This window comes from Anopheles coustani (genome assembly GCF_943734705.1).
Source record: "Anopheles coustani chromosome X unlocalized genomic scaffold, idAnoCousDA_361_x.2 X_unloc_17, whole genome shotgun sequence".
Taxonomy (NCBI): domain Eukaryota; kingdom Metazoa; phylum Arthropoda; class Insecta; order Diptera; family Culicidae; genus Anopheles; species Anopheles coustani.
In genome coordinates, this window is record NW_026525123.1 from 287,501 (window position 1) to 312,500 (window position 25,000).

The window sequence follows — 25,000 nt, forward strand, 5'->3', positions numbered from 1 at the left end:
CCTTACCGCCTTTCACTGCGGGTTCGTCAAGAACTTGGAGATGGTCGCAACGCATCGGGTCCTCCCGGGGTACTTGGTGTTTGGATGCTGGCTTGGTGATTAAACACTTGATATTCCATCTTCGGATGAATTTCGGGTGTCACCTGTTGCCTAAGACCACTTGCATGTTTAGCTCGCCGTGGGGTAGCAAGCGTTGTGATCTAATGGCCTTACCGGGCAAACACTTTCGGTTCGTCAAGGACTTGGAGTGCCGGGACGGGTTGGCGGATCCAACACTCTGGGTACCTCCGGGTACTTGGGGTTGGTTGAGGACTTGGTGAACAAACACTTGATATACACTCTCCGGATGTACTTCGGGTATCGCCTGTTGTCCGAGACCACTTGCATGGTTAGCAAGCGTTGTGGTCTAATGGCCCTACCGGGCAAACACTTTGGGTTCGCGAGGACTTAGAGTGCTGGTAGTGGTTGGCGGACCCAACACTCTGGGTACCTCCGGGTACTTGGGGTTGGTTGAGGACTTGGTGAACAAACACTTGATATACACTCTTCGGATGTACTTCGGGTGTCACCTGTTGTCCGAGGCCACTTGCATGGTCAACGGTTGAGGTGGTGATGGCGGGTCGGTGCTGTAGGGTGCCGGCCTGTTGGCTGCCTTGGCCGGGTTGGTTGGTTAACACTTGATTGGGCTTGCACCCGAGGGTAATGGCACTTGAAGGTGGGTACTGGCCGGCTGACCTGGTGTGATGGTTGGTTGGTGAACACTTGGCGGTACTTGCACTTGGCTGTGCTTGGACTTGAAGGTGGGATCCGGCTGGCCTAGGCCATTGGTGGTTGGTTGGTTGGTTAGCCCTTAGCTGGGCTGGCTGGCTGGCTGGCCATCGATGGTGTGGTGTGGTGTGATGGTTGGTTGGTGAACACTTGGCGGTACTTGCACTTGGCTGTGCTTGGACTTGAAGGTGGGATCCGGCTGGCCTAGGCCATTGGTGGTTGGTTGGTTGGTTAGTCCTTAGCTGGGCTGGCTGGCTGGCTGGCCATCGGTGGTGTGGTGTGGTGTGGTGTGTGGAGTCGAGCATCGCGCGCCGTTGCCTTCCTCGGAGTGTTGTGGGTACGCAAGTGCTTGCAGTGCAAAGAGGTTGGTGATGGAGTGACATTGCCTTCACCATGGAGTTGCGGGTACTTAGGTACTTGCAAGGAGATGGTGGTATGGTGGTGTTGCGTGTGTGGTGTTCGATTAGAAAGATATAATTTCTAAGTCCGGATTAGTGCTGTCAGTGGGGCCCCCGCTAACAGGTCCTGCACGGCCAGCGTGGGGCTTGACTTGGCGCTATTCCGGACTTGGGGCGATCACGATGTCCCCGTGCGGGACTTAGAAGATGGAAGAACACAAGTACCCTTATCCCATGACTTGTGAGCGATTGGCATACGTTACCACATGAAGAGAAAAATTGGCTAAGTCCCGGATCCATATTATATGAAGAGAAATATCGGCTAAGTCCAGGATCCATATTATATGAAGAGAAAAATCGGCTAAGTCCAGGATCCATATATAATAACCTAATAATCGGCTAAGTCCAGGATCCATATTATATGAAGGGAAAAATCGGCTAAGTCCAGGATCCATATATAATAACCTAATAATCGGCTAAGTCCAGGATCCATATAATATGAAGAGAAAAATCGGCTAAGTCCGAGATTGGGTCTGTCAGAAATACACTTCCAAGTTACCACACAAGCAAGCAAGATGGCCTAGTGATGGATCCATATGATATGAAGAGAAAAATCGGCTAAGTCCAGGATCCATATTATATGAAGAGAAAAATCGGCTAAGTCCGAGTTTGGGTCTGTCGGAAATACACTATCAAGTTACCACACAAGCAAGCAAGATGGCCTAGTGATGGATCCATATGATATGAAGAGAAAAATCGGCTAAGTCCAGGATCCATATTATATGAAGAGAAAAATCGGCTAAGTCCGAGATTGGGTCTGCCAGAAATACACTTCCGAGTTACCATACAAGCAAGCAAGATGGCCTAGTGATGAATCCATATGATATGAAGAGAAAAATCGGCTAAGTCCCAGATTGGGTCTGTCAGAAATACACTTCCAAGATACCACACAAGCAAGCAAGATGGCCTAGTGATGGATCCATATAATATGAAGAGAAAAATCGGCTAAGTCCGAGATTGGGTCGGTCGGAAATACACTATCAAGTTACCACACAAGTAAGCAAGATGGCCTAAGGATGGAACCATATAATATGAAGAGAAAAATCGGCTAAGTCCCAGATTGGGTCTGTCAGAAATACACTTCCAAGTTACCACACAAGCAAGCAAGATGGCCAAGTGAAGGATCCATATGACATGAAGAGAAAAATCGGCTAAGTCCCAGATTGGGTCTGTCAGAAATACACTTCCAAGTTACCACACAAGCAAGCAAGATGGCCTAGTGATGGATCCATATGATATGAAGAGAAAAATCGGCTAAGTCCCAGATTGGGTCTGTCAGAAATACACTTCCAAGTTACCACACAAGCAAGCAAGATTGCCTAGTGATGGATCCATATGATATGAAGAGAAAAATCGGCTAAGTCCCAGATTGGGTCTGTCAGACATACACTATCAAGTTACCACACAAGCAAGCAAGATGGCCTTATGATGGATCCATATGATATGAAGAGAAAAATCGGCTAAGTGCAAGATTGGGTCTGTCAGAAATACACTATCAAGTTACCACATGAGCAAGCAAGTTACCACATGAAGAGAAAGCCGGCAAAGTCCGGGAATGTTACCACATGAACTGGAAAATGGGCAAAAACCTACCTTCACAGGGAACGTGAATAACTAAGGCTGTAGACATCGGATCGACAAGCCAAAGACTGATATGGAAAGGAAATGAGTAGTACTAGCTTTCCTGAGAGTTGCAGAGCTTAGACTGCATATGAACGGAAGTTATTGAGCGTCAAAGTCAGAAAAGTTGCCCGAAGGAACACAAGTTCCAACTTAGAGCATGAATACCGCCTAGACGGTAAGAGGTACGGCCAGGCTGAGGAATAAGGAAATGTTGGCCAACATGTTCCCTAACTATCCCCCGAAGACCGCAAAGCAATCCAACATCAACCAAGAAAGTTATAGCCCGATCAAGCAAACACCTACTTTGCACCGATATTGCACCAAATATATGTACCAAGCACCTTCGGTTGCATACCCTGCAGGGGCTTACCATAGTAGGCCATGGAAGACCGATATACCGAACATAATCTCTTTCTATCTCCTCGGGTGTTGGAGATAGCGCTTTGCGGTAAAAGAACGAAAGTTAGACCATATCTTGGTGCATCTTTTTGCCCGAGAACACAAGACCCTATCTACCAAGGCAAGAAAGTTGTGTGGGGACAAAATGTCCATAAGTGCCCAAAGTGGCACACTTGAACCATATATTCGAGAAAAACACAAGTGTGGGCCCGAGCTAGCGAGTTGAAATGTTCTGACCGTCAGTAGCCCTAGTTGAGGTGCACTTATCATTATATGAGGCCAACGTGCCAGCTAGTCTCTAAAGGGGCGATATGGGTGTTCCAAGGTTTGTACCCAATTGAGGAAAAAACAGGGTAAGGTACGGTGTACCGCGAATAACTCGGGCTATAGATGTCCGATCGATGAGTTTGGCATATGTATGGAAAGGTCTCGACGAGACCTAACTACCCTGAAAGTATGAAGGCAAAGACTTGAATGACCGGGAAGTTATTAAGTGCACAAGTGGTAAAGTTGCACCAAAGTCCATGTTACCCGAAGTGGTACATGAACACCCAATATTCGACCAAAACACAAGTTTAGAGACGAGCTAGCGAGCTACATTGTTCAGACCGTCAGTAGCCCGCATCAAGACACGCATTTCATTATATTGAGCCTAGCCGCTAGCTCGACTCGAAGTCGGTCATATGGTTGGTTGATGGTTTGGACCGACCACGTGGTGTACCAAGGTGATGTACTTTTCATGAATTAAAACTCTGGCTGTATGGCACTGAGCGACAAGCTAAGGTGTGATTTGGAATAGTCTTGAGTGGGACTATTTAGGAAAAATGCGAACAAAAAATCACAAAGTCCTTGGGCGAAGCTATTAGCGAAACATAGAGCAAATTGGTACCAAAAACTATGGAAATGGGACTTGAGTCAAAAATAACCGCAAGTTGGAGAAGATATAGCAAGCTTGCGTAGAACAATTATATTTGGTGCATGGTATCACCAACAAAAAAGTATATGGGGCCAAGGTGCTGGCTGGCCTCCAAAGTGGAGATATGGGCGATCCAAAGTTTGTACCCAAGTACGAACAAGTATGGAAAAAACAGGGTAAGGTACCAAGTACCATTAATAACTTCGGCTGTAGATGGCCGAGCGAGGCAAACGGCTCACCGTTGGAAAGGTCTTGGGGAGACCTATCTACCCTGAAAGTTTCATGAGGCTGAGTTGAAATACCACGGAGATATTAGGTGATGATGGTCCAATTCGGGGACCAAGTCGCAGGAAATGGCACTTGACCAAAATCACCCTTGGAAGGTGAATACCGGCTTACCGGTAAGAGATAGCGACTTAGCGTAGAATATTCATAAGTTGGGCGTGTAGAGACGCAACTTTTATTATATGGGGCCAACCCGGTCAGGGTGCTCCAAGTCGGTCGTTTGGTCGGTTTATGGTTTGGGCCGACCACGTGGTGTACCAAGTTGAGGTACCTTTCATGAATTATAACTCGGTCAGTTTGCCACCGAGCGACAAGCTGCGGTGTGTTTTGGAATGGTCTTGAGTGGGACTATCAAGGAAAAATACCAATCGAAAATCAGCTTGTCCATGGCCGAAGCTATTAGTGAAACATATAGCAAAATGGGTCCAAAAACGAATGAAATGGGAATTGGACCAAGAATAACGGCAAGTTGGAGAAGAGATAGCAAGTTGGCGTAGAACAATTATATTTGGTGCATGGCATGACCAACAAAAAAGTATATGGGGCCAAGGTGCTGGCTGGCCTCCAAAGTGGAGATATGGGCGATCCAAAGTTTGTACCCAAGTACGAACAAGTATGGAAAAAACAGGGTAAGGTACCAAGTACCATTAATAACTTCGGCTGTAGATGGCCGAGCGAGGCAAACGGCTCACTGTTGGAAAGGTCTCGGGGAGACCTATCTACCCTGAAAGTTTCATGAGGCTGAATTGAAAGACCACGGAGATATTAGGTGATGATGGTCGTATTCGGGGACCAAGTCGCAGGAAATGGCACTTGACCAAAATCCCCCTTGGAAGGTGAATACCGGCTTACCGGTAAGAGATAGCGACTTGGCGTAGAATATTCATAAGTTGGGCGTGTAGAGACGCAACTTTCATTATATGGGGCCAACCCGGTCAGGGTGCTCCAAGTCGGTCGTTTGGTCGGTTTATGGTTTGGGCCGACCACGTGGTGTACCAAGTTGAGGTACCTTTCATGAATTATAACTCGGTCAGTTTGCCACCGAGCGACAAGCTGCGGTGTGTTTTGGAATGGTCTTGAGTGGGACTATCAAGGAAAAATACAAATAGAAAATCAGCTTGTCCATGGCCGAAGCTATTAGTGAAACATATAGCAAAATGGGTCCAAAAACGAATGAAATGGGACTTGGACCAAGAATAACGGCAAGTTGGAGAAGAGATAGCAAGTTGGCGTAGAACAATTATATTTGGTGCATGGTATGACCAACAAAAAAGTATATGAGGCCAAGGTGCTGGCTGGCCTCCAAAGTGGAGATATGGGCGATCCAAAGTTTGTACCCAAGTATGGCAAAAACTGGTAGAGGTACCTTTCATGAATTACTGCTCAGGCTGTATGGCACTTAGCGGGACGCTTGGCTCTGGTATGGAATAGTCTTGAGTGGGACTATCAAGGAAAAATACGAACAAAAAATCACCATGTCCACGGACGAAGGTATTAGCGAAACTTAGAGCGAAATTGCGACCAAGTCGCTGGAAATGGCCCTTGGACCAAGTATACCGTCAAGGCGGTACGAGAAAGCGAGTTGACGTGGAATATTTATAAGTTTGCCTCCACGAGACGAAAGTTTAGTTATATGGGGCCAACCCGCTCAGGGTTGTCCAAGTCGGTCATATGGCTGATCGAAATTTTCGACCAAGTACTGAGAAAACAGGGTAAGGTACCGTGTACCTCGAATAACTTTGGCTGTAGATGTCCGAGCGAGGCAAACGGCAATGCGTTGGAAAGGTCTTAAGGTGTTCTAGGCACCCTGAAAGTTTGAAAAGGCTATCTGGAAAACTCGTGGAGATATTAGAGAAACATTGGGCCCAAAAGATACCAAGTCGCAGGAAATGGGCCCTCCAAGAACACCCTAAAATCCCAATTACGGCTAAGTTGCAGGCCAGCTAGCGAAGTGAAATGTTCTAGGCATAACTAGAACACGTTAATGCGCAACTTTTTGAATCAGAACTTTTTTCGATATCTGGCCCCCAAAGGGGGGATATGGGCGATCAAAGGATTTTTCCAAGTTTCGGTACTTTTTACGGTATCGCTCATAGCTCCGGCTGTATGCAAGCAAATGACAATCTAAGACATGATTTGGAAAGGTATTGAGCAGTACTAACTTACGTTTGAACACAGCGAAGCGCTATCGGTTCATGGCAAGGCCGATATAAGCAGTCAAAGATGAAAAATGTTGACAAAATGAACAAAAATTACCTTGGTACGCGAATAGCGGCCAGGGATGAAGAGGTACGAAGGTGGTGTAGAAGAATTATAATTAGGGCTTGGTACGCTCTAAAAGTTTGCCGAAGACCGCAAAGCGCTCAGACCCATAGAAAGTGGCCATTTGGGCCGAACAGTGCGTGCAAAGAGGTGAAAATGCAAAAATTGCACTTTGTGGGGCGATTTGCGGGGGGAAGGAGGGGTCGGAGGGCAAAATGTCCCTTGACCAAAAAGTCTTATCTCGTCAAGATCTACAACATTGCCGAAGACCGCAAAGCGCTAGCTCGCAATCGAAAAATCGAGAATTTGAAAATTTTCTAAGTCTTGGGCTCCCTAAGGAAAAGTTTCAAAAATCACGTTTGTCCCCAATTTTGAAGGGGAAGGAGTCGGTTCCGGGGCATGGTGTCTTCGGCAAAAAGTCTTATCTTTTTGCGTACTTTCGACTAGTTCAATAAAAATTTTTGACCCAAAATTTGTTCGGCGGACCCCTAGGTCGAAAAACCCGAAAAAAGTCGAAAAAAGTCGAAAATGTCGAAAAATGAGAAAACCTCATATTCGGACTCTACACGAGCCCCAGATATTGAAAAGTGAAATCCGCGGTCGATTTGGAACAAAAAATTTACCTAGGCAAAGTTGTATGGAGGTAGGGACCCCTGAGAAAAAAGTTTGGTCCCGAGGCTCCTTGGACCACCAAGTCCCTAGGTCGGACCAAAATCGGAAAAAATCCGACCAAAGTCGAAAGTGTCGAAAATTTTAAAAAACCCCTTTTGGGGCCCTATGGCCTCCCTAGATAATGAAAAGTGAGGTCCGCGGCCGATCCGGAAGAAAAACTTGACCTAGGGAAACTTGTATGACGGTGGGGACCCAAAAAAATTTCGATGAGTGTAGTTTAGACAGGCCGGAAAATGTATCGGTGGTCCGTATCAAGGGACGTCTTTTAGTTCCATGGGGTGGTGGTCGTCGAACAAAGTCGCCTAGGTCGACCACCAGAAAGACCAGTCGTGTTGTAATGGATGTTTTGACCACTTTACTAGGGAAACCTAGTAGGTCGAAGCAAATTTGGGGTTCGAGATGAGTTGGTGAAAGTTGGTCCAACCTAGGTGTGCTTGGTGGAGGTTGACCATGAAAGTAGAGCATGATGGGAATGACCATAACTTTGGTTCTAGATGTCGGATCGGTACACTTTCGGCAGTTTTGGAAAGGTGAAGGCCTGCTCTAGCTATGTTTCCTACCAAGCTGAGCGCCTACTAGTGACCCGGAGGAGGTATTAAGGGTCAAAGGCAAAAAGGGGTACCCTAAAGTGCGTGTGACCAAGAAAATGGGAAAAACGGTATCGCCTATAGCTCAGGCTGTATGGCTCGGATCGGAAAGCTTGGATATGCGTTGGAAAGGTCTTGACGAGCGCTAGCTATGTGTCCTACCAAGCGAAGCGCTAGGTGTTGAGCAAGTCGGTCATATTAGAGGGCAAAGGTGAAAAATGGTGGTTTAGAGGCGAAAATTCACCTTATGATCGAAAATAGCGGGCGAACGATAAGAGCTACGAACACGGCGTAGAACAATCATAAGTACGTTACCACAAGACCTAACTTTGGCCAATATAGAGCGAGAAGATCGGAGGTACCCATCAGGGTGATATGGCTGGTTCAAAGTTGGACCAAAACGAGACTTGAGAAATGGATTGAAACACGGTATCGCGAATAACTCAGGCTGTATGGAACGGATCGACAAGCTTAGATCAGTGTTGGAAAGGTCGAACCGAGCGCTAACTATAATCCCAAACAACCGAAGCGCTAAGTGTTGAGCAAAACTGAGTTATTAAGCGACAAAGTGGAAAAATAATACCAAAATGGCCAAAAATCACACAAGACCAAGAATACCGAGCAAGCGGTAAGAGATAGCGGGTTGACGTAGAATACTTATAAGTTTGCCTCTACGAGACCTAAAAGTCGTCCATAGAAAGCGAGAAGATCGGACCACTCTGGAAGGGTGATACGAGTGGTCAAAAATTAGCAAAAATGAAACATGGCTAAAATGGATTTGACTTGTGCACCATGTAGCTCCGGCTGTATGGCATGGATTGTAGAGCTAGGATATGTTTTGGAAAGGTAACACCCAGCGCTAGATACGACTAGAAGAAAGCAAAGCGCTAACTAGCATGATTTGGAAGTTATTAAGCGTCAAAGTCGAAAAATGTTACCAAAATTGAAACTCGAGTACATTGGGCCAAAAAGTACAAGTTGTGAAATTTGGACTTACGAGTAAAATACCGAGCAGGCGGTAAGAGATAGAGACTTGGTGTAGAACAATTATAAGTTGGGCATGTTATAACCTATATTTGGCCCGAACATAGTCTCGAGATCGGTGGTACCTAAAAGGGTGGTACAGGTGTTAGATGGTTTTCCCAGAGCATAAGCTCCACATGATATGGAAAACGGGAAACATCATAACTTCGGCTGTATGGCATGGAATGGAACGAACAAGGTATCGATGGAAAGAGAAAAGGTAGCGCTAACTATAATTCCTTCCAAGCAAAGCGCTAGCATGTGACCGTTCGGGTGTTATTGTGAGTCAAAGTCTGAAATTGTTACCACGAGAGGCGAAAATCCAACTAAGTCCATGAATACCGGGCTGGCGGTAAGAGATACGGCTTGGCCGTAGAACATTTATAAGTTGGCCAAGACAAGGCCTAAGTTTCGTCCATAGACGACAAGAAGATCGAAGATACCTGAAGGTGAGATATGGGCGTCCCAAAGTGGGCCTTTGAAAAAGTGACAAACTTCCCTTATAACAGCATACACCAAATATCTCTGGCTCTATGGCACCGAATAAGAAGTTGAGCTCAGCGACAGAAAGGTGATAGTCAGCGCTAAATATCATACGAACAGAGTGAAGCGCTAAAGGGAAAGGATCTTGGTGATATAAGGTGACAAAGTCGAGAAAAGTTGCCTCAAAATCATGAAAAATGTGAAAAAATGGCTAAGTCCCGGGTGCCTTAAGGGCAGGTTAATCGAATGTACCGAGCTGGCGGTACGAGATAGAGACTTGGTGTAGAACAATTATATGTTTGGCATGGCAAGACCTACATTCGGCCAATACAAAGTGAGAAGATCAAAGATACCCGCAAGGGTGATATTGGTGTCCAAAGGAAAAAAGCACTAAGTCTTGGGAAACTTATATGAAGAAAAAGGACCCTGATGGGTCATATGGGATGGATCGAAAAATCGGCTAAGTCCCAAAATGGGGATGTCAGAACTACACTCATGTGTTACCACATCAAGCAAGGCAAACTTATATGAAGGAAAGGACCCTGATGGGTCATATGGTATTGATCGAAAAATCGGCTAAGTCCCAAAATGGGGATGTCAGAACTACACTCAAATGTTACCACACCAAGCAAGGCAAACTTATATGAAGCAAAGGACCCTGATGGGTCATATGGTATTGATCGAAAAATCGGCTAAGTCCCAAAATGGGGATGTCAGAACTACACTCAAATGTTACCACACCAAGCAAGGCAAACTTATATGAAGCAAAGGACCCTGATGGGTCATATGGTATTGATCGAAAAATCGGCTAAGTCCCAAAATGGGGATGTCAGAACTACACTCAAATGTTACCACACCAAGCAAGGCAAACTTATATGAAGGCAAGGACCCTGATGGGTCATATGGTATTTTACGAAAAATCGGCTAAGTCCCAAAATGGGGATGTCAGAACTACACTCAAATGTTACCACACCAAGCAAGGCAAACTTATATGAAGCAAAGGACCCTGATGGGTCATATGGTATTTTACGAAAAATCGGCTAAGTCCCAAAATGGGGATGTCAGAACTACACTCAAATGTTACCACACCAAGCAAGGCAAACTTATATGAAGCAAAGGACCCTGATGGGTCATATGGTATTTTACGAAAAATCGGCTAAGTCCCAAAATGGTGATGTCAGAACTACACTCAAATGTTACCACACCAAGCAAGGCAAACTTATATGAAGCAAAGGACCCTGATGGGTCATATGGTATTGATTGAAAAATCGGCTAAGTCCCAAAATGGGGATGTCAGAACTACACTCAAATGTTACCACACCAAGCAAGGCAAACTTATATGAAGGCAAGGACCCATATGGGTCATATGGTATTTTACGAAAAATCGGCTAAGTCCCAAAATGATGATGTCAGAACTACACTCAAATGTTACCATACCAAGCAAGGCAAACTTATATGAAGGAAAGGACCCATATGGGTCATATGGTATTTTACGAAAAATCGGCTAAGTCCCAAAATGAGGATGTCAGAACTACAATAAAAAGTTACCACACCAAGCAAGGCAAACTTATATGAAGCAAAGGACCCTGATGGGTCATATGGTATTTTACGAAAAATCGGCTAAGTCCCAAAATGGGGATGTCAGAACTACACTAAAATGTTACCACACCAAGCAAGGCAAACTTATATGAAGGCAAGGAACCTGATGGGTCATATGGTATTTTACGAAAAATCGGCTAAGTCCCAAAATGATGATGTCAGAACTACACTAAAAGGTTACCACACCAAGCAAGGCAAACTTATATGAAGGCAAGGACCCTGATGGGTCATATGGTATTTTACGAAAAATCGGCTAAGTCCCAAAATGGGGATGTCAGAACTACACTCAAATGTTACCACACCAAGCAAGGCAAACTTATATGAAGGCAAGGACCCTGATGGGTCATATGGTATTTTACGAAAAATCGGCTAAGTCCCAAAATGGGGATGTCAGAACTACACTCAAATGTTACCACACCAAGCAAGGCAAACTTATATGAAGCAAAGGACCCTGATGGGTCATATGGTATTTTACGAAAAATCGGCTAAGTCCCAAAATGATGATGTCAGAACTACACTCAAATGTTACCACACCAAGCAAGGCAAACTTATATGAAGGCAAGGACCCATATGGGTCATATGGCATTTTACGAAAAATCGGCTAAGTCCCAAAATGAGGATGTCAGAACTACACTCAAATGTTACCACACCAAGCAAGGCAAACTTATATGAAGCAAAGGACCCTGATGGGTCATATGGTATTTTACGAAAAATCGGCTAAGTCCCAAAATGATGATGTCAGAACTACACTCAAATGTTACCACACCAAGCAAGGCAAACTTATATGAAGGCAAGGAACCTGATGGGTCATATGGTATTTTACGAAAAATCGGCTAAGTCCCAAAATGATGATGTCAGAACTACACTAAAAGGTTACCACACCAAGCAAGGCAAACTTATATGAAGGCAAGGACCCTGATGGGTCATATGGTATTTTACGAAAAATCGGCTAAGTCCCAAAATGGGGATGTCAGAACTACACTCAAATGTTACCACACCAAGCAAGGCAAACTTATATGAAGGCAAGGAACCTGATGGGTCATATGGTATTTTACGAAAAATCGGCTAAGTCCCAAAATGATGATGTCAGAACTACACTAAAAGGTTACCACACCAAGCAAGGCAAACTTATATGAAGGCAAGGACCCATATGGGTCATATGGCATTTTACGAAAAATCGGCTAAGTCCCAAAATGAGGATGTCAGAACTACACTAAAAGGTTACCACACCAAGCAAGGCAAACTTATATGAAGGCAAGGACCCTGATGGGTCATATGGTATTTTACGAAAAATCGGCTAAGTCCCAAAATGGGGATGTCAGAACTACACTCAAATGTTACCACACCAAGCAAGGCAAACTTATATGAAGGCAAGGACCCTGATGGGTCATATGGTATTTTACGAAAAATCGGCTAAGTCCCAAAATGATGATGTCAGAACTACACTCAAATGTTACCACACCAAGCAAGGCAAACTTATATGAAGGCAAGGACCCATATGGGTCATATGGCATTTTACGAAAAATCGGCTAAGTCCCAAAATGAGGATGTCAGAACTACACTCAAATGTTACCACACCAAGCAAGGCAAACTTATATGAAGCAAAGGACCCTGATGGGTCATATGGTATTTTACGAAAAATCGGCTAAGTCCCAAAATGATGATGTCAGAACTACACTCAAATGTTACCACACCAAGCAAGGCAAACTTATATGAAGCAAAGGACCCTGATGGGTCATATGGTATTTTACGAAAAATCGGCTAAGTCCCAAAATGGGGATGTCAGAACTACACTAAAATGTTACCACACCAAGCAAGGCAAACTTATATGAAGGCAAGGAACCTGATGGGTCATATGGTATTTTACGAAAAATCGGCTAAGTCCCAAAATGATGATGTCAGAACTACACTAAAAGGTTACCACACCAAGCAAGGCAAACTTATATGAAGGCAAGGACCCATATGGGTCATATGGCATTTTACGAAAAATCGGCTAAGTCCCAAAATGAGGATGTCAGAACTACACTAAAAGGTTACCACACCAAGCAAGGCAAACTTATATGAAGGCAAGGACCCTGATGGGTCATATGGTATTTTACGAAAAATCGGCTAAGTCCCAAAATGGGGATGTCAGAACTACACTCAAATGTTACCACACCAAGCAAGGCAAACTTATATGAAGGCAAGGACCCTGATGGGTCATATGGTATTTTACGAAAAATCGGCTAAGTCCCAAAATGGGGATGTCAGAACTACACTCAAATGTTACCACACCAAGCAAGGCAAACTTATATGAAGCAAAGGACCCTGATGGGTCATATGGTATTTTACGAAAAATCGGCTAAGTCCCAAAATGATGATGTCAGAACTACACTCAAATGTTACCACACCAAGCAAGGCAAACTTATATGAAGGCAAGGACCCATATGGGTCATATGGCATTTTACGAAAAATCGGCTAAGTCCCAAAATGAGGATGTCAGAACTACACTCAAATGTTACCACACCAAGCAAGGCAAACTTATATGAAGCAAAGGACCCTGATGGGTCATATGGTATTTTACGAAAAATCGGCTAAGTCCCAAAATGATGATGTCAGAACTACACTCAAATGTTACCACACCAAGCAAGGCAAACTTATATGAAGGCAAGGACCCTGATGGGTCATATGGTATTTTACGAAAAATCGGCTAAGTCCCAAAATGGGGATGTCAGAACTACACTCAAATGTTACCACACCAAGCAAGGCAAACTTATATGAAGCAAAGGACCCTGATGGGTCATATGGTATTTTACGAAAAATCGGCTAAGTCCCAAAATGATGATGTCAGAACTACACTCAAATGTTACCACACCAAGCAAGGCAAACTTATATGAAGGCAAGGACCCATATGGGTCATATGGCATTTTACGAAAAATCGGCTAAGTCCCAAAATGAGGATGTCAGAACTACACTCAAATGTTACCACACCAAGCAAGGCAAACTTATATGAAGCAAAGGACCCTGATGGGTCATATGGTATTTTACGAAAAATCGGCTAAGTCCCAAAATGATGATGTCAGAACTACACTCAAATGTTACCACACCAAGCAAGGCAAACTTATATGAAGGCAAGGACCCTGATGGGTCATATGGTATTTTACGAAAAATCGGCTAAGTCCCAAAATGGGGATGTCAGAACTACACTCAAATGTTACCACACCAAGCAAGGCAAACTTATATGAAGCAAAGGACCCTGATGGGTCATATGGTATTTTACGAAAAATCGGCTAAGTCCCAAAATGATGATGTCAGAACTACACTCAAATGTTACCACACCAAGCAAGGCAAACTTATATGAAGCAAAGGACCCTGATGGGTCATATGGTATTTTACGAAAAATCGGCTAAGTCCCAAAATGGGGATGTCAGAACTACACTAAAATGTTACCACACCAAGCAAGGCAAACTTATATGAAGGCAAGGAACCTGATGGGTCATATGGTATTTTACGAAAAATCGGCTAAGTCCCAAAATGATGATGTCAGAACTACACTAAAAGGTTACCACACCAAGCAAGGCAAACTTATATGAAGGCAAGGACCCATATGGGTCATATGGCATTTTACGAAAAATCGGCTAAGTCCCAAAATGAGGATGTCAGAACTACACTAAAAAGTTACCACACCAAGCAAGGCAAAGTACCTAGGTGAACCCTAGGAAGAAACACGGACCAAGTCAGATGGCCTAAGTCAAGAGAACAAGTGACCTAGGCAAAGTTGTATGACGGTGAGGACCCTGAAAAATCTGGTTAGTGTAGTTTAGACAGGGGAGGTTTTTGGGTCGGCTGAACCTCCTTATTTTGGGTTTTGACCTCCTCAAGAAGCTACACCTAGGCAAACTGCCTAGGGTGAAAGTGCGAAGACCAATCGAATAGTAAGACAAGTTTTGACCGATCGCCCTAGGCAAGCTTGTATGAAGAAAGGGACCCTATGGGTCATATGGAAATACATGAAAAATCGGCTAAGTCCCAAAATTGGGATGTCTGAACTACACTAAAAAGTTACCACATCAAGCAAGGCAAAGTACCTAGGTGAACCCTAGGAAGAAACACGGACCAAGTCAGATGGCCTAAGTCAAGAGTGCAAGTGACCTAGGCAAAGTTGTATGACGGTGAGGACCCTGAAAAATCTGGTTAGTGTAGTTTAGACAGGGGAGGTTTTTGGGTCGGCTGAACCTCCTTATTTTGGGTTTTGACCTCCTCAAGAAGCTACACCTAGGCAAACTGCCTAGGGTGAAAGTGCGAAGACCAATCGAATAGTAAGACAAGTTTTGACCGATCGCCCTAGGCAAGCTTGTATGAAGAAAGGGACCCTATGGGTCATATGGAAATACATGAAAAATCGGCTAAGTCCCAAAATTGGGATGTCTGAACTACACTAAAAAGTTACCACATCAAGCAAGGCAAAGTACCTAGGTGAACCCTAAGAAGAAACACGGACCAAGTCAGATGGCCTAAGTCAAGAGTACAAGTGACCTAGGCAAAGTTGTATGGCGCTGAGGACCCTGAAAAATCGGGTTAGTGTAGTTCAGACAGGGGAGGTTTTTGGGTCGGCTGAACCTCCTTATTTTGGGTTTTGACCTCCTCAAGAAGCTACACCTAGGCAAACTGCCTAGGGTGAAAGTGCGAAGACCAATCGAATAGTAAGACAAGTTTTGACCGATCGCCCTAGGCAAGCTTGTATGAAGAAAGGGACCCTATGGGTCATATGGAAATACATGAAAAATCGGCTAAGTCCCAAAATTGGGATGTCTGAACTACACTAAAAAGTTACCACATCAAGCAAGGCAAAGTACCTAGGTGAACCCTAAGAAGAAACACGGACCAAGTCAGATGGCCTAAGTCAAGAGTACAAGTGACCTAGGCAAAGTTGTATGACGGTGAGGACCCTGAAAAATCTGGTTAGTGTAGTTCTGACAGGGGAGGTTTCTAGGTCGGCTGAACCTCCTTATTTCGGGTTTTGGCCTCCTCAAGAAGACAGACCTAGGCAAACTGCCTAGGGTGAAAGTGCGAAGACCAATCGAATAGTAAGACAAGTTTTGACCGATCGCCCTAGGCAAGCTTGTATGAAGAAAGGGACCCTATGGGTCATATGGAAATACATGAAAAATCGGCTAAGTCCCAAAATTGGGATGTCTGAACTACACTAAAAAGTTACCACATCAAGCAAGGCAAAGTACCTAGGTGAACCCTAGGAAGAAACACGGACCAAGTCAGATGGCCTAAGTCAAGAGTACAAGTGACCTAGGCAAAGTTGTATGGCGCTGAGGACCCTGAAAAATCGGGTTAGTGTAGTTCAGACAGGGGAGGTTTCTGGGTCGGCTGAACCTCCTTATTTCGGGTTTTGGCCTCCTCAAGAAGACAGACCTAGGCAAACTGCCTAGGGTGAAAGTGCGAAGACCAATCGAATAGTAAGACAAGTTTTGACCGATCGCCCTAGGCAAGCTTGTATGAAGAAAGGGACCCTTAGGGTCATATGGAAATTCATGAAAAATCGGCTAAGTCCCAAAATTGGGATGTCAGAACTACACTATAAAGTTACCACATCAAGCAAGGCAAAGTACCTAGGTGAACCCTAGGAAGAAACACGGACCAAGTCAGATGGCCTAAGTCAAGAGTATAAGTGACCTAGGCAAAGTTGTATGGCGCTGAGGACCCTGAAAAATCGGGTTAGTGTAGTTAAGACAGGGGAGGTTTCAGGGTCGGCTGGACCTCCTTATTTCGGGTTTTGGCCTCCTCAAGAAGACAGACCTAGGCGAATTGCCTAGGGTGAAACTGCGAAGACCAATCGAATAGTAAGACAAGTTTTGACCGATCGCCCTAGGCAAGCTTGTATGAAGAAAGGGACCCTTAGGGTCATATGGAAATTCATGAAAAATCGGCTAAGTCCCAAAATTGGGATGTCAGAACTACACTAAAAAGTTACCACATCAAGCAAGGCAAAGTACCTAGGTGAACCCTAGGAAGAAACACGGACCAAGTCAGATGGCCTAAGTCAAGAGTATAAGTGACCTAGGGAAAGTTGTATGACGGTGAGGACCCTGAAAAATCGGGTTAGTGTAGTTAAGACAGGGGAGGTTTCAGGGTCGGCCAGACCTCCTTATTTCGGGTTTTGGCCTCCTCAAGAAGACAGACCTAGGCGAATTGCCTAGGGTGAAACTGCGAAGACCAATCGAATAGTAAGACAAGTTTTGACCGATCGCCCTAGGCAAGCTTGTATGAAGAAAGGGACCCTATGGGTCATATGGAAATATACGAAAAATCGGCTAAGTCCCAAAATTGGGATGTCAGAACTACACTATAAAGTTACCACATTAGCAAGGCAGACTTGTATGAAGAACGGGACCCTGGTGAAAGTAGCAAATATCCCAAACCGAACATGAATATTATACACACAAGAGTACGAACATAAAGGAACACGGACCAAGCGTACCGAGAGAATCGGTACTATAGAACCCTCGTGGTTCTACACAAAGACTTTATGTTAGGGGTTCAAGCCCCATAGTACTCAAACGGTGACAGTAGCAAATATCCCAAAACGAACGTGAATCTTATTCACAAGAGTACGAACATAAAGGAACACGGACCAAGCGTACCGAGAGAATCGGTACTAAAGAGCCCTCGTGGTTCTACACAAAGACTTTATGTTCGGGGTTCACACCCCAAATCGAACGTGGAATTTACTTTCTGATGGTCATGCGGTCGTCCAAAGGGGTCTAGTATCCTGGGATGACAAGCATCACGGGCACAGCTCGTATCAAAACAGTCGAAGAGGCCCGCGAAAGCTTGCTTTCCATGGCTATGCGATGCACAAATTGAGTTTACTCACCGTAGTATAAAACGAACGAACCGAACCTATCCGAGTAGGGATAATGGGCGCAGTAACATACTTCTGTGACCCAGCGAGAGTTGAACGAGGTGACATGAACTGTCAGTGGCTTATATCAGATGGGATACATACATGAGATTGCTTTCAAATCTACACTCGAAAACCTAACCAAGTAAAAGCGAACGTGGGGAGGATTCGAAACCGGTAACGAAATCTTAAGCTGGAAAGAGTCATCACTATGGATACATATTATGCGAAACCAATCAAGTGCTCAGTACTGATCCAAAACCTAAGAGCACTAGTGAACACCTTATTCTCACCCTAGTTCACATCCAAGTGATCGACCACGTGTGTGAAGCAAAGACCAATCGAATTCCTCAATGGACTGAACACTATGAACAAATGGCCAAAAACGTTATAACTATCCAAACATCCTACTATCTAGCGAAAGTCATCACGATGGAACCATACAATGATCTTAACCTATAGCGCTCACCTATTCCTACCCAGAGTGCAAGTGAACATATTGCTCACCCTAACCAGTTCACATCCACGTGATCGACTAACATACCGAAGTTACCACAAGTCAAAGTTATACGTTTACAAGCGCAAGACCAATCGAAAACCCCGAAAGCAATCTCGACCCAAAATGTATTATCCGTGAGTGTAGTCGAGTCTCGTACTCGTCATCTGTAATCGTCGGATAGAATATCCAGTACACGGTTGTCTTTCCAAATGAAATCTACATACAGAACTCGCTCTTGGCAAATGGGTGGCATTGGCGCAATCAGGAGCGAGTTCCCGTCCGGGTGCCAAGTGATTGGCAAATGTCTGGGGGAAAGCAACCATATATTGATTTGTCTGTTAGTGTACTGGGTGTTTGAGGTATGTAGTATCCACGCTTGGTTGGGTGTGTCAGAGGACCATGGATGCGTTCACAACCCCAATTGGGGTACATCGGGAATGATTTTGTGGAACCGATGTGCCCGGCACACACTAAGTTTTGTTGCAAGTTAATAGTGTGCCATGTCCGGGGGGGTTGTGATTAAACTCTGGTGAATTGCGTACTGTGGTGATTGGGGTATGAAAGCCCCGCAGTTGCAATGATCGGACGCGCCTAGCGTGTCCTTTAGTTGATGGTAGGGAAATGAAGGCCCTTGTCAGCTCACCTAAGTATTCATGGAAGTTTGGCATAAGGTCGCTGTGGTAGGGGTATGAAGGCCCCGTCAGCGCATGCACAATCGGGCGCACGAGCGCTTAGCGGAGTCGAATGCCGCTCAAGTGCCTGTCCGGTGCATCGGGTGTGTGTGATACGAGGGCAATGAGGTTCGCACGGGGGCTCGCCTCCCGTGTGCTACCGGACTTGACAACATATAGAACGTGGTGTTTGCTCCTCCGGGTGCAATGGGACAATGAACATTCGAACGCAAAGTCGGAATTCTGGTTGATCCTACCAGTAATATACGCTCGTCTCAAAGGTTAAGCCATGCATGTCTAAGTACAAACAGATTTAATGTGAAACCGCATAAGGCTCAGTATAACAGCTATAATTTACGAGATCATCAACCTAGTTACTTGGATAACTGTGGAAAATCTAGAGCTAATACATGCAACATGCCAGGACCCTCGCGGGAACTGGTGCACTTATTAGTCAAACCAATCGCGGGTTCTCCGTGTCATTGAGTTGAAGTCTGGATAATGATGCTGATCGTATGGTCTCGCACCGACGACAGATCTCGCAAATATCTGCCCTATCAACTATGGATGGTAGTATAGAGGACTACCATGGTTGCAACGGGTAACGGGGAATCAGGGTTCGATTCCGGAGAGGGAGCCTGAGAAATGGCTACCACATCCAAGGAAGGCAGCAGGCGCGTAAATTACCCAATCCCGGGACGGGGAGGTAGTGACGAGAAATAACAATATGAAACTCTTTAATGATGTTTCATAATTGGAATGAGTAGAGCATAAATCCTTCTACGAGGATCAAGTGGAGGGCAAGTCTGGTGCCAGCAGCCGCGGTAATTCCAGCTCCACTAGCGTATATTAAAATTGTTGCGGTTAAAACGTTCGAAGTTGATACTTGTCCAACACAGTCCGGCTCCGCCGACCCGGTCAACCCGTGGTCGGTGGGCCAAGTCGGAATCTGGTTGCGACTCAATGGTGTGGTAGGGCACCAAGTCTGTGTCATGGTGTGCCCTTCAACGGGTGCAAGTGTAACATAGAGCTCGACCGCTCACGTTTACCTTGAACAAATTAGAGTGCTTAAAGCAGGGTGCCCAAACGCCCTAGAATAATCTTGCATGGAATAATGGAATACGACCTTGGTCTAATCTTTCATTGGTTTGTACTCAGACCGGAGGTAATGATTAACAGAAGTAGTTGGGGACACTAGTATTACGGCGCGAGAGGTGAAATTCGTAGACCGTCGTAAGACTAACTAAAGCGAAGGCATTTGTCAAGGATGCTTTCTTTAATCAAGAACGAAAGTTAGAGGATCGAAGGCGATTAGATACCGCCCTAGTTCTAACCGTAAACGATGCCAACTAGCAATTGGGAGACGCTACAACCAGGTGCTCTCAGTAGCTTCCGGGAAACCAAAGTCAGGTTCCGGGGGAAGTATGGTTGCAAAGTTGAAACTTAAAGGAATTGACGGAAGGGCACCACAATGAAATGGAGCTTGCGGTTCAATTTGACTCAACACGGGAAAACTTACCAGGTCCGAACTTATGGAGGTGAGACAGATTAATAGCTCTTTCTCAAATTTAAGGGTAGTGGTGCATGGCCGTTCTTAGTTCGTGGATTGATTTGTCTGGTTAATTCCGATAACGAACGTGACTCACATATGCTAACTAGAACGCAGTCAGCGTTAATGCGTCGATGCCGATTGGAACGGGTTAGGACCTTTCGGTGGAGTATGACCTGACACCTTCGCTGTTCGTGTGCGCAAGTGCACTTACGGTACGCTGCTTAGCAGGACAATTTGTGTTTAGCAAAATGAGATCGAGCGATAACAGGTCCGTGATGCCCTTAGATGTTCTGGGCTACACGCGTGCTACAATGTGGGTAGCAGCGTGTCTCCTATTCCGAGAGGAACGGGAAATCACTCAAATACTCACTTAGTAGGGATTATGGATTGCAATGGTCCATATGAACTCGGAACTTCTAGTAAGTGCTGGTCATCAGCCAGCGTTGAATACGTCCCTGCCCTTTGTACACACCGCCCGTCGCTACTACCGATGGATTATTTAGTGAGGTCTTTGGAGATGATCGTTCGCTGGATCCTCGTGAACCGCGTCTGCTTTATCGAAGTTGACCGAACTTGATGATTTAGAGGAAGTAAAAGTCGTAACAAGGTTTCCGTAGGTGAACCTGCGGAAGGATCATTAGTGGCCAAGTGATCCTTCCAGAAGTCCGAACCTGCGGGTTGAGACTTCGGCACAAGTTGCCATATGATAATTGACGAAACACTATAGAAGTCCGAACCTGCGGGTTGAGACTTCGGCACAAGTTGCCATATGATAATTGACGTAACACTAACAAGTCCGAACCTGCGGGTTGAGACTTAGGCACACGTTGCCTTATACATGACTTCGAACAAATACACAAGTCCGAACCTGCGGGTTGAGACTTAGGCACAAGTTGCCTTATACATGACTTCGAACAAATACACAAGTCCGAACCTGCGGGTTGAGACTTAGGCACAAGTTGCCATATGAAAGTTGACGAAACACTAACAAGTCCGAACCTGCGGGTTGAGACTTAGGCACACGTTGCCTTATACATGACTTCGAACAAATACACAAGTCCGAACCTGCGGGTTGAGACTTAGGCACAAGTTGCCTTATACATACATTGGCCAAATAAACAGAAGTCCGAACCTGCGGGTTGAGACTTAGGCACAAGTTGCCATATTATATTCGATCAAACACTAGGTAGTCCGAACCTGCGGGTTGAGACTCAAGACCGTAACAAGATGTCACTATACAAGTCCGAACCTAAGGGTTGAGACTTAATGCGATCTAGATACCAAGTTGACATCCAATACCTGTTGAGCAAAACCAAAGATTCCCTGTTCTCGAATGATTACACTATATAACAGGGAATCATGAAGAAATCAAGCAAGCGTGAAACAAAGTCATCACTTGGGCATGCTCGATAGCCAACCACATGACCTTAACCTAAGAGAGCATGCAAACCACATAATACCTATAAACGATTAACCCGCCCTAGTTCAATCGTTCACCAAGTGATGACTTCAGTATGGCTAAGAGAAAAACTTTTAAATGGGAAAAACTCTAAGTCCGAACCTCCGGGTTGAGACTTCCGCGTCGGAGGTGGGCGCACCTCCTATCCGAAAGATGATGAATCAGGGGTGTTCGGTCAGCAATGGTCGGATTCCCCGTCGTAGTCCAACTATGACAATCAAAGTCAAGACCTCCGGGTTGAGACTTTCCGCGAGTACAAGCATAAAGGAACACGGACCAAGCCGTACCGAGAGAATCGGTACTAGAGCCCTCGTGGTTCTACATTGAGAGAGCCCTCGTGGTTCTCATTAGGGGCTTTATGCAAGTCGTACTCAATACTGTGGTGTGAAGTATAAAGTAGTCCTCGCCTGGTCCACGCTGCTTCGGCGGTCCTGGGTAAGATAGTTAATTCTAGCTTGCCCTATAGTGGAATGAGGACACTTAATGCTTCGTCTTTTAGCGGCGGCTAGACTCCTCCTCACGGGGAACGAGTTGACGCACACAGCGGCGGCTTACGCACTATGGCAATCATGGATGCCTGAAGATTCCGTGAAGTTCTCCCCTGGTCCACGCTGCCTCGGCAGTCCTGGGTAAAATGGAATATTTCCAGCTTGCCCTATAGTGGAAGAGGACTATCCAACAATACAAAGTCAAGACCTCCGGGTTGAGACTTTCCGCGTCGGTGGTGTCGCGCACCGCCTATCCGAAAGATGGTGTAACAGGGGTGTTCGATCAGCAATGGTCGGATGCCCCGTCATAGTCCAACTATGACAACCAAAGTCAAGACCTCCGGGTTGAGACTTTCCGCGTCCGGAGGTACGCGTACCGCCTACCCGAAAGATGGTGTGCTTCTGGGGTATTCGATGAGTCGGATACCCCGTCGTAGTCCAACTATGACAATACAAAGTCAAGACCTCCGGGTTGAGACTTCCGCGTCGGAGGTGCGCGCACCGCCTACCCGAAAGATGGTGAATCAGGGGTGTTCGATCAGCAATGGTCGGATGCCCCGTCGTAGTCCAACTATGACAATCAAAGTCAAGACCTCCGGGTTGAGACTTCCGCGTCCGGAGGTACGCGTACCGCCTACCCGAAAGATGGTGAATCAGGGGTGTTCGATCAGCAATGGTCGGATGCCCCGTCGTAGTCCAACTGTGACAATACAAAGTCAAGACCTCCGGGTTGAGACTTTTCGCGAGTACAAGCATAAAGGAACACGGACCAAGCCGTACCGAGAGAATCGGTACTAGAGCCCTCGTGGTTCTACATTGAGAGAGCCCTCGTGGTTCTCATTAGGGGCTTTATGCAAGTCGTACTCAATACTGTGGTGTGAAGTATAAAGTATAGAGTCCTCCACTGGTCCACGCTGCTCCGGCGGTCCTGGGTAAGATAGTTCATTCTAGCTTGCCCTATGTGGAAGAGGACTCAATACCCTACCTGTTGAGCTTGAAACAAAGTCATCACTTGGGCATGCTCATATTGCCATACAATATTCCATTATCTACTAATGAGCATGCAGCTATATGATTATAACCTGTAAACGATTACCCCGCCGTAGTTCAGCGCTTCAACCAAGTGATGACTTCAGTATGGCTAGTGTGTGAAGTATAAAGTATAGTCCTCCCCTGGTCCACACTGCTTCGGCGGTCCTGGGTAAGATAGTTAGTTCTAGCTTGCCCTATGTGGAAGAGGACACCATACTTAATACTGTGGTGTAATGAACAAAGTATAGTCCTCCACTGGTCCACGCTGCTTTGCAGTCCTGGGTAAGATAGTTAATTCTAGCTTGCCCTATGTGGAAGAGGGCATACAAGACAAAGTATAGTTCTCCCCTGGTCCACGCTGCTCCGGCGGTCCTGGGTAAGATAGTTAATTCTAGCTTGCCCTATGTGGAAGAGGACATAATACTCTACCTGTTGAGCTTTAAACAAAGTCATCACTTGGGCATGCTCTATAGCCAACCACATGACATTAACCTAAGAGAGCATGCAGCGTATTATCCCAATGCAAAGTAAACGATAGACTCGCCCTAGTTCAGTGCTTCAACCAAGTGATGACTTCAATATGGCTAGTGTGTGAAGTATAAAGTATAGTCCTCCCCTGGTCCACACTGCTTCGGCGGTCCTGGGTAAGATAGTTAGTTCTAGCTTGCCCTATGTGGAAGAGGACACCATACTTAATACTGTGGTGTAATGAACAAAGTATAGTCCTCCACTGGTCCACGCTGCTCCGGCGGTCCTGGGTAAGATAGTTCATTCTAGCTTGCCCTATGTGGAAGAGGGCATACATGAACCAAGAACGAAGGTTATGATCGAGGAATGATTCGACAACTAACCGATGGTATGAAATGTGAAGAATTCAAGCAAGCACACAATCAAGTCATCACTTGGGCATGCTCGATAGCCAACCTCATGACATTAACCTAGTAGAGCATGCGAAAACCAATATATATGTAAACGATGCCCCTCCCTAGTTCAGCGCTTCAACCAAGTGATGACTTCAGAATGGCTAAATCAAATCGGTTCAAAACATACCATCGGTACCCTATTGAAACACACAAGTCGATATCAAACCTCATGATTGTGTAGTCCTCCACTGGTCCACGCCGCTTCGGCCGTCCTGGGTAAAATGGAACATTCCAGCTTGCCCTATGTGGAAGAGGGCACATTACTCAATACTGTGGTGTGAAGTATAAAGTACAGTTCTCCCCTGGTCCACGCTGCTTCGGCGGTCCTGGGTAAGATAGTTCATTCTAGCTTGCCCTATGTGGAAGAGGACACTTAATACTTCGTCTCTAAGCGGCGGCTTGACTC